The following is a 10,166-nucleotide window of genomic DNA, read 5'->3' as shown; positions in this document are numbered from 1 at the left end:
AGTAAGTGAGAAAGCAAAAGACACATATCCTATCATATCACTTATGGGTGTTACCTAAAACTTGATACCAATGAAGATATTTCCAGAGAGAAAGGCAATCACAGATTCATTAAACCAACTTATGGTTCACCAAATGGAAAGCTGTGAGGATTGGATACATCACGATATTGGGGTTTTCAGACATATACAAACACATGTGAAATATATAATCACCAAAAACCTACGGCATACCAAGGGAAGACTGCACAACGTCGTGTCCTAACCTACATGAGAAAAGGATCTGAAGAAGAATAGATATAAGCATATGTGTAAAAGAACCACATCTTGCACGCCTACAGCAACCAAACATTGTACTCTAATTTGCTGTGATAAATAATAAAAATTAAATTTAAAAAGCAAACAACAAGTAATGAGACATAATCTTAAGGGGCTTTTCTTGGCACATTCCGTTCTAATTTACAACCTACAACGCAAATTCCATTATGGCTCTGTTGCCCTAGTAAGCAGATTTGGTAAGGAGAAGTGCCTTCTGGTCGTTTCACACAACAGCGGTAATGGTCACTTAATATTCAAAATAATGGCAGACCTGTAAATGACACCTGCCATTAAAAAAAAAAAAAAAAAAACATCCTGGGGTCTTAAGTGGACCAGAACATTCAAAAGACATCAACATTTCAAGAAGACCATTTCAAGAGGCATATCTTATGCACATTTTGTCTTTTCTTTTTTTTCTTTAAAATAAAAGGGAATAGAAAAATGTGCAACATCAGCAATTAATAAAGCCTTTCAAATCCAATTACAGAAACATTCACCTCCCAGCCGTCAGAATGCTCTTCAGCAAAAAGTCTACAAAGAATAAATGCTGAAGGGGTTTCAGAGAACTGTGTACCCTCTAGCTGCTGGGGGATGTAAACTGCTAACAGCCAGTAGTGAGAACATAATGGAGGTGCGTTTAAGGGTAAAAATTGAGCTACTATGTGAACTGGTAGGTCCTTTGATGCGCCTATCAGCTGAGCAGAGCAGAATGGAGCAGACAGAGTCTGGCAATCCTGTACTGCAGGAACATTTTTTTTTTTTTTTGCGGTATATGGGCCTCTCACTTTTGTGGTCTCTCCCGTTGTGGAGCACTGGTTCTGGACGTGAAGGCTCAATGGCCATCGCTCATGGGTCTAGGTGCTCTGCGGCATGTGGTATCCTTGCCGCACCGGGGCACGAACCCGTGTCACCTTCACCGGCAGGTGGGCTCTCAACCACTGCACCACCAGGGAAGCCCTGCAGGAACATTTAACATTGCCAAGACTTGGAAGAAACCAAAATGTCCATCAACAGAAAAATGCACAAAGAGGAAGTGGTCCATGTAAACAATGGAATACTAGCCATGGAAAACAGTGAAACAGTGCCGTTTGCACCATCATATAATGACCTAGAGATAATCACCCAACTTGAAGTAAGAAAGAAAGTGAAAGACAGGTATCCTATGCCATCACTTATACGTGTTATGTAAAAATTGATACTCATGAACTTATTTCCAAGAGAAGGAAAAGCATGGATTAAGAGAAAAAAATTACGTTTAACCAAATGGAAAAGTGTAAGGAATGTATGAATTACGATATGGGGGTTAATAGACATGTACTAATACATATGAAATATATAATCACAAAATACCTATGGAATACCAAGACAGGTCTACTCAACACTCTGTAATAAGCTACACGGTAAAGGATCCAAAGATAAATAGACAGATACATTGATATAATGAACCAGATTCTGTACACCTAGGAGAAACAAAATAGTTTCATCAAATTTGCTCTGATAATTAATAAAATTTAAATTGAAAAAAAAAACAAGAATTAAGGAGATAGAAGCTCTTGGGGATGTGCCCTGGCACTTTCCACTCTAATTTGCAGCCTACTAACACGATTTCCAGGAAGGCTCTGCTGCCCAGAAACGCAGAGTTGGAAATGTAGAAATGCTGCCTCCTTGTGGCCGTTTCCCGCAAGAGTGGCTTTAAGCCCACAGCTAATGGTCTCTTAACATTCCCAAGGACTCAGGGCTATAAAGGACACCTGCCCTAAACAATTGAGCTGAGGTAGGGAATGGACAAGAAAATTCAAATCTGGCCAAATTTTCAAGAAGATACTATGAAGAGGTACGTTTGACTGACTCACTTTAAAAAAACAATACAGGAAAATGGGTAAAAGCTCATCCTCAGGAATTATTAGAATCAGGCAAATCTAATCTGCAAAAAGGTTTCAACTCACACAGGTCAACTGACCATCAACAAAAAGCCTACAAATAAAGAATGCTGAAGTGGTTTTTGAGAACTGTGTACCCTCTAGGTGCTGGTGAGATGTAAAGTGGTAACAGCCAATAATGAGAGCAGAAAGGAGCTGCGTTTAAAAGTAAAAATTGAGGTACCGTTCGATGCAGCAGGCCCACCGCTGTGCCTCTCACCTGAGAAGACCAGAATCCAGAAGACAGACGCTGCCAAAGCTGCACTGCAGCCTTATTGACAATAGCCAAGACATGGAAGCAACCTAAATGCCCATCAACAGATGAATGGATAAAAAGATGTGGTCCACATACACAAAGGAATATCAGCCATGGGAAACAACAGAACACTGCTCTTTGAGGTACCACAGATGAAGCTAGAGGTAATCACAGAATATGAGGTAAGTTGGAAAGCAAAAGACGTATATCCTATGATATCACTTACACGTGTTACCTAACAACTGACAAAAATGGACCAGGGAAGCCCCACTGGACCCATTGTGCCATCAACTTGGGTCAAAACTCCATTTTCCCCTGACTCCATGAGCTCACATTCTGAGCACAGTTATACTTAGCATCCCCAGGGATTAGGCTTAGCACAGAGCCTGTGTCCAATAATACTCTAAATGGCTGTCCTTTCCACACTGCACAGCTACTCTTGTAAATGTTCGCATGTTCTCCTGGGAATCATCTCTGCATTTTAAAAATACATTCTTCACAATGCACCACGAATGCATGTGTGCTTCTAATGGGGGAGCTGGCCCATCCTCCACACCATCCTCTGCTTTCTGGACTTTTCCTTAGACCCTCCTTCCCCTCAGAGCCTTAGCCTCTGGTGCTTTGAATTTCTTCCTGTGCTAGCCTGTGAGTGGGCCACACAGGCTACTTCTAAGGAAATTACCAGACAACAGGCCACCTCCAGCCTAATATGTCATGAAAATCATGACCTCATAGGGAAGGCAGCTTGGCTGCATTCATCCTATTTCTCAAGGCAGGACTAAACAAAAATGTAAAATAACAGTGGATCAGGGCAGAATACGGCTTTGGTGGATCAGGAAGGAAACCCCAGGGCCACCCAAGAGAAAAGGGCTTTACCATGCTGCCTGCTGACAATCTACAAGGCAGCAGAGGGAACCCCAAGTTCAAGGGCTCCCGGAGGAGCCAGGAGTTGCTCTTTCTCAATCTTTGAGCAGAAGGTTCGCTGGGGGATCCTGGCACTAAATGAACCAAGAGACTAAGCAGAAATGACACTCTTTTCTGCAGAGGAGGCACCAAAAGGAAAGGGCTGGGCTTGCTTACTAAGTACCCTCCCCCCGCCCCCATAATAAAGATCTGTGTCTGACTCTCACCTCCTGAGGACCACAGACCACTTTCCTTAGGGATAAATGAACAGAAATTACAAGATGCCTAGGGTGTGCCTAGCACTTCCACTTGTCTCAGAGTATCCTCAAAACAAACCCCCGAGGTACATAATGTTTTCCCATTTTACACACAAGGAGATGGAGAGTTGAAAGAATCAGGTCACTTGCCCAAGCTCACAGAGCCAGTGGGCGGCCACAGTTGGCATTCACTGCCAAGTCCACGTGTATTAAACCCAGACTCCCCTCCCCTACACTGTGCAGCATCCTGGCACCTGTGGGGGAGGTGCTCTTCCCTCTCAGCCCTGCCCTGGAAGCCACCGGCAGAGGAATGGGCACAGGGGTCAGACCTGCCCAGTAGGGCTCTCTCTCCTGAGACCCTGAACCTCAGGCAGAATGACACACCGAAAAACAGTTGGTGCAGACACATCCAAGAGACCTCTAACTCCCTGGGGGACTGCCCCTCCGTTCCTGCTGCCTAGATTCCTGGAACTGCCCCGCATCCTGTCCTTTCCCAGCTTCCTTCCTCAGCATGCATTTCGTTTCTGTGAACTCCCTATTCATCTCCTTTGCCCGTTCTTCCACTAAAGTATTTGACTTTTCCTTATTCTTTTGCAAAAGCACTTTATATCTCATGGATATTAACCATGTGCTTGTTATATAGGCTAAGTTTTCAGTTTGCCATTAATCTTTAAACTTTAAGGTGGAATTTTCTTTCTAGACAGAAAATTTAAGCTTTTAAGCTTAAATCATTTAAGAAAACATTTATTCTATAGCAGAGCTTTTCAACATAGGCACCATTGACAGTTATATTTTGGGGGATCTCCAGTACATTGTAGAATGTTTAGCAGCATCCCTGGCCTCTACCCACCAGATGCCAGTAGCACCCCACCCCTCAAGTTGAGACAAATCAAAAATGTCTCCACACATTGTCAAAGTCCCCACAAGGCAAAATCATCCCTGGTTGAGAACTGCTGTGTTATGGTTTCTGACTTCAGTACCAAGCTTAAAAAGTCTATTTCTACCTATAATTTTAAAAAGTGACCTGTTGTATTTTTGTCTTGCCTTCCATGGTTTTATTTTTCACATTTAAATCTTCAATCTATGTGGAATATACTTTGGCATAAGAAGAGAGCTAAGAAACAAAATATTATGACGGCATTGAACTTACCCCTGGGAAGAGGCGGTCCCACCATGTGAGTAGCTCTTGATAGGCGAGACATTTAATAATCCCAATGTACAAAGTTACGTGACACCTCACGGGATGAAGAGTTGCACCTGTCATCCAACGGCTGGCATAGAGTTGGCCAAGATGGGATCTTCCCACAGCTTTGGGGAGTCTCTACTGGGTCTAAACCAGATGTGCTCAATAAATTTTGGGTGAGTGGGAATGTGTTTGCTAGTTGCTATTTTACCCTTTGCATAATCAACACCACCTTCTGAAACAAACAACACACCACTCTATTCTGGAGTCATCTGGAAAATTCTCAGTGATCTGTGTTAGTAGAAAAAACAACAGAGTGAAAGGCTAACTTTGTATTTCATTGCCCTTGGTTTGATCTTTTGTGTACTTTCTAATAAATATTTTAATATTAATTATCATTTTTAAAAATCCCATGAGATTTCTACAGAATTTAATGAATTTAATGAATATAGTGGGCTCCCTCTAGTGGTCACAAGAAAGTCTCCAATTCCGAAAAGTCAATACATAACCTCTTGTAAGTATGTAATTTACATTCAGACTTCAATGCAAATTTTTGTGAACTTCCCCTTGCCAAAAGTTTACATGTAAGATTGGGAATAAAGTTTATATATCAGTGCTAATAACTTCCTAATATGCAAATGGACATATGATAGCTATAAAACACAAAAACTTATCTGAAAGCAACTAATTTTGTTCTTCATGTTTTTTTCCTTAAAGTTCACTGAGAATGGCATGTGTATAAGTGGCTTAATTTGTGTATCTAAGCATGTCAATATGTCTTCTTAATAAATATTCTGTATTGAAACAAACAAACAAACAAAAAACCCAAAACGTCTTGAGTGCCCCCAAGACGTTTATTTACAGGACACAGTACATTTTACAATGAATAGGTTCAGAGTGGCTAGATGATGCCTTAAGAGAAGACTTCTAATTATTTTCTTCCATTCATCAGTTGGTCTACAAATTGGTTCATAAGGCCACTGTCCAAAACTACGCTTATCATCTTCCCTTCTAAATCCCTCTTTGGGGATTTCCTGTTTCTGTTCAGGATATCACCCTCCCCCGGGCTTCCAGCTTCGGGCACCTCTGTCCCCTCCCGTGCCCATCCATCCTGTTTGTGAGTTTTGTCCACCACATGGCCCAGTGCCTCTCACAGCTGTTCCCTGCCATCAATTCTCATGGCCCTCATTCAAGTTCTCATGACCTCTCCTCCAGGGCAGGCATTCAGCAAATATTTATCATCCCTTCTCCACATGCCCAGCACTGTTCTAGGCTCAGGGGACACATCGTGGAACAAGACAAGATTGTCCACATGCAGAGCACCCTCTCAGTGGGCTTCTCTGCTGAAGCAAACTTGTGATCCAGTCCATCCTCCATGCTGTTTCTAGAGTCCTCCTCTTAAACCTGAACTCTACTCACATACCTTTCAACTGTGTCCCATGGAATGAAGCTCACATCCCTCCATAATCAAGACCCACCCTCACCTCTCATTATCACCTTCCAACGAAACAGAGCTCCCTGACATTCCCAGAGCTCCCCTCTGCCTCTGTTCAGTATGCCAGTTCTTGTGGAATGTGTCCCCCATCCCAGCTGGCTAAGATGCCAACCAGTCTTCAAAACCCTGCCCAACTGTCATCTTCCCCCACCCAGGCCTCCTTGATCTGAGGTGATCTCTCCCTCCTTTCAATTTCTGTGGGACTTTTTTTTTAGGATTCTTCCCATTCTCTATATATCATGGCTCCTGTATGTGTGCCATCATGCTCTAACAACTGGGTACGCAATTCCTCTAACAATCTTAGTCAATGTCACCCACAGGAGAAGCACAAAATAGGGTAGAGAGAGATGAATGTATGAATGAATGAATGAATTCTCCAGAGAATTCTGGTCAAAAAAATCAGACACACAAATTATCTTCTTCAACTTTGTACAGTCTGACATAATGGGATAAACTGCCATTAAGCTACTTAGTTTTACCATGAACGCAAGTCACCTAGCATTTAACACATTAAAAAAAGTATCAGGGCTTCCCTGGTGGCACAGTGGTTGAGAGTCCGCCTGCCGATGCAGGGGACATGGGTTCGTGCCCTGGTCCGGGAGGATCTCACATGCCGCGGAGCGGCTTGGCCCGTGAGCCATGGCCGCTGAGCCCGCACTTCCGGAGCCTGTGCTCCGCAACGGGAGAGGCCACAGCAGTGAGAGGCCCGCATACCACAAAAAAAAAAATATCATTAAAAAAATCCACAAATAAGAAATAACTCAAAGTAGGATAACCATTTTTTGCTTCAACGTAGTAAGAAAGTACCCCAACCCCCACCCTGCTGCCCTAAGCAAATTCCTAAACCTACAAATACAGTAAACAGGCTGAATAGAGTAACTGACCATTTCTGTTCCACTCTGCGACATTTGCCATAAACTGTCACTGAAATGTATCAGGTTCTGTATCATTTCCACATTGTACTTCATGTCCTCCTACTCCAGAGTTTCACTCCTCTGCTCAAACTTCCAAACATTTTCACAGAGCAGCGAACTTCTAACTCTGATAAATCTGTTTATTAATTTCTGGAAAGTCACCCTACACTGCAAGCACAGTCCCTATCATTTGGAAACCACACGCCATGCCTCTGGGATATTATGCAAGAACACAAAAAGGCACAGAAAGGAAATGAAAAGTATTACTGTTTTTCTGAAAAGTCCTTCATACTCTCCAGGGCAGGTTGAGCCCAGTTAGAAACCAGTGCAAACTGTGCAAAAGGGCGGAGCCGCAGGCTTTGCATGATGAGGCCTTCCGGATGCTGTTAGTGGATGACGAGAGTTCACAGGCCACACGTTTTCTTTTCCTTTCCGGTTCCCTCACTTCTGGGCTCTGTCACCAGCATTTTCTCACCCACATCCCAGAAGAACGTGCCATGGAAGTCTGTCAGGCCTTTGCTCGTTCCCTCCATGATATTCCCAGCCAACCGCCAACTCTGAATCGCCTCGTCCCTACCTCTCTGGCAGCCCTGGCAACAATCAGGAAGGTAAGAGGCTGCACACAGTGAGTCTGGACTGGCCTGGGGGCAAAGGATCTGGGTTCCTGGTAACCACTAACTCACTTTCAGGAAGCAGTGCCAGGCCCTGTTACAAACTCTCTACAAGCTCATTCAATCCTCGCACGATTCTATGAGGTGGGAACTATTAGAATTCCCGCTTCACAGATGAGAAACTGAGGCACAGGGAGGATAAGTTCGAGGTCATGGAGTTGGTAAGGGACAAAGAATTTGTTTTTTGTTTTTTAATTTATTTATTTTATTTATTTTTGGCTGCATTAGGTCTTCATTGCTGCATGTGGGCTTTCTCTAGTTGCAGCGAGCAGGGGCTACATTTCGTTCAGGTGTGCAGGCTTCTCATTGAAGTGGCTTCTCTTGTTGCAGAGCATAGGCTCTATGCGCACAGGCTTGAGTAGCTGTGGCACACGGGCTCAGTAGTTGTGGCCCGTGGGCTCTAGAGCACAGGCTCAGGAGTTGTGGTGCACGGGCTTAGTTGCTCCGTGGCATGTGGGATCTTCCTGGGCCAGGGATCGAACCTGTGTCCCCTGTATTGGCAAGCAGATTCCCAACCACTGTGCCACCAAGGAAATCTGGGACAAAGAATTTGAATCAGGCAGTCTGGATCCAAAATTCAAGTCCTTAATCACTGAGCTGCACTGTCTGTTGGACCAGCTCAACAGAGGGAAGAGACTTAGGTGCTTGAAGTGGAGGCAAGCCTCTGGTCAAACTCAGGGTCTGTCTGTAGTCCCCGCTTAGGATTACCTGGACATGTCTGGACAGCTGCCCCTGGAGCCGGACTGAAGTGGTCATCTATTATTTATGTCTGCCCAGCTGCATCCCTTTTCTCTTTTTCTGGGAATAGCACCCTACTTTTTTTGAGGTAAACACCCTCCCCCACTCTCAGTCTACATGATTCTGGTAGTGTCAACCCTACCCCACAATGGCCTCCCTCCGTGTCCAAGACCATTCACATGACCCACACCTGGCCAATCAATGTGTCCCATCCTCCAGGAACAGCAATTTGTACAGGGAGAGGCATCTGCCCCAAGACAGGCAAATCAGGGTCAATGCTGGGACTTCTTTCTTCAACCACAGTAAAATACAGACAAAATTTAAATACCATTTTCACCATTTAAAAGTGCAGAATTTCATGGCATTTAGTACCTTCACAATGTTGTATAACCATCGTCACTATCCATTTTCCAGAACTTTCCCATCTTTCCAAACAGAAACTCTGTACCCAGCAACAATAACTCTCTGTATTCGTCTGCTTGGCCTGCCAAAACTAAGTACCATAGTTTGGGTGGCTTAAACAACAGAAATCTATTTTCTCACAATTCTGGAGGTTATAAGTCAGAGATCAAGGTGTCAGCAGGGTTGGTTTCTTCTGAGGCCTCTCCCCCTGGCTTCATGTCATCTTCCCTCTGTGTGTGTCTGTGTCCTAATCTCTTCTTATAAGGACACCAGTCATAGTGGATGAGGGCCCACCCTAATGGCCTCACTTTACCTTATTTACCTCTTTAAAGACCCTGTCTCAAATAGTCACATTCTGAGGTACTAGGTGGGGGTTAAGACTTCAACATATGAATTTGGGGGGGGATACAATTCAGCCCATAACACTCCCCATTCCCTAATGCTGACACCTTTGAGAAAGGGGAGTTCTCTATCTGCTGGGGTTGCTGGGAAGGTCTGATATACTGCTGGGGCTGTTGGTGGCCACTTTCCCACCCCAAGGAGACAGTGTCTGAAAATGACTCAGGGAAGAGCTGAGAGGCAGAGAGACCCCTGAGCCCAGACATACCTGAAACTGGCTGTACCTCTGACCTCTCTATTCCAGTTGTGTAAGCTAATAAGTTTCCTTTTCGTTTGTTTATTTTATTAACATAATTAAAAGACTTAGTTAACATAAGGAGCTTTTACACCAGAATGGCCCATATCTCCAGGATGTGCAGGATGTGCCCACTCGGCAGCTGTTTAAGCAGCAGAGTCAAATCCAAACCTCTCAGGCTCCAGGGTGCTGGCCCCGACCCATCCCTTGGGATGCTCACATGTTCACAGCACAGTGGGGACTGGGTCATGCCCGAGTCTCCAACAGAGCAGACTTTGGGGACACCCCCTGCAACATTCCAGAATTGTTGCTCTGGTGTGGTGCCCCAGACTGAGGGCTCCTATCCTTTCAGCCCAGTGACCCAAAGCCCTGCAGCAGTGCCTGCTTCATGATGGGCTTCAGTACAGAGCATGTGGAAGGCAGGGAACGGGGCAAGACAACAGTTCTCCTTCCCTCCAACAGTTCCCTGAAGGACAGTC

The sequence above is a fragment of the Mesoplodon bidens genome (assembly GCF_964165515.1).
Source record: "Mesoplodon bidens genome assembly, chromosome: 4".
NCBI classification, from domain to species: domain Eukaryota; kingdom Metazoa; phylum Chordata; class Mammalia; order Artiodactyla; family Ziphiidae; genus Mesoplodon; species Mesoplodon bidens.
This window is presented reverse-complemented; position numbering follows the sequence as displayed.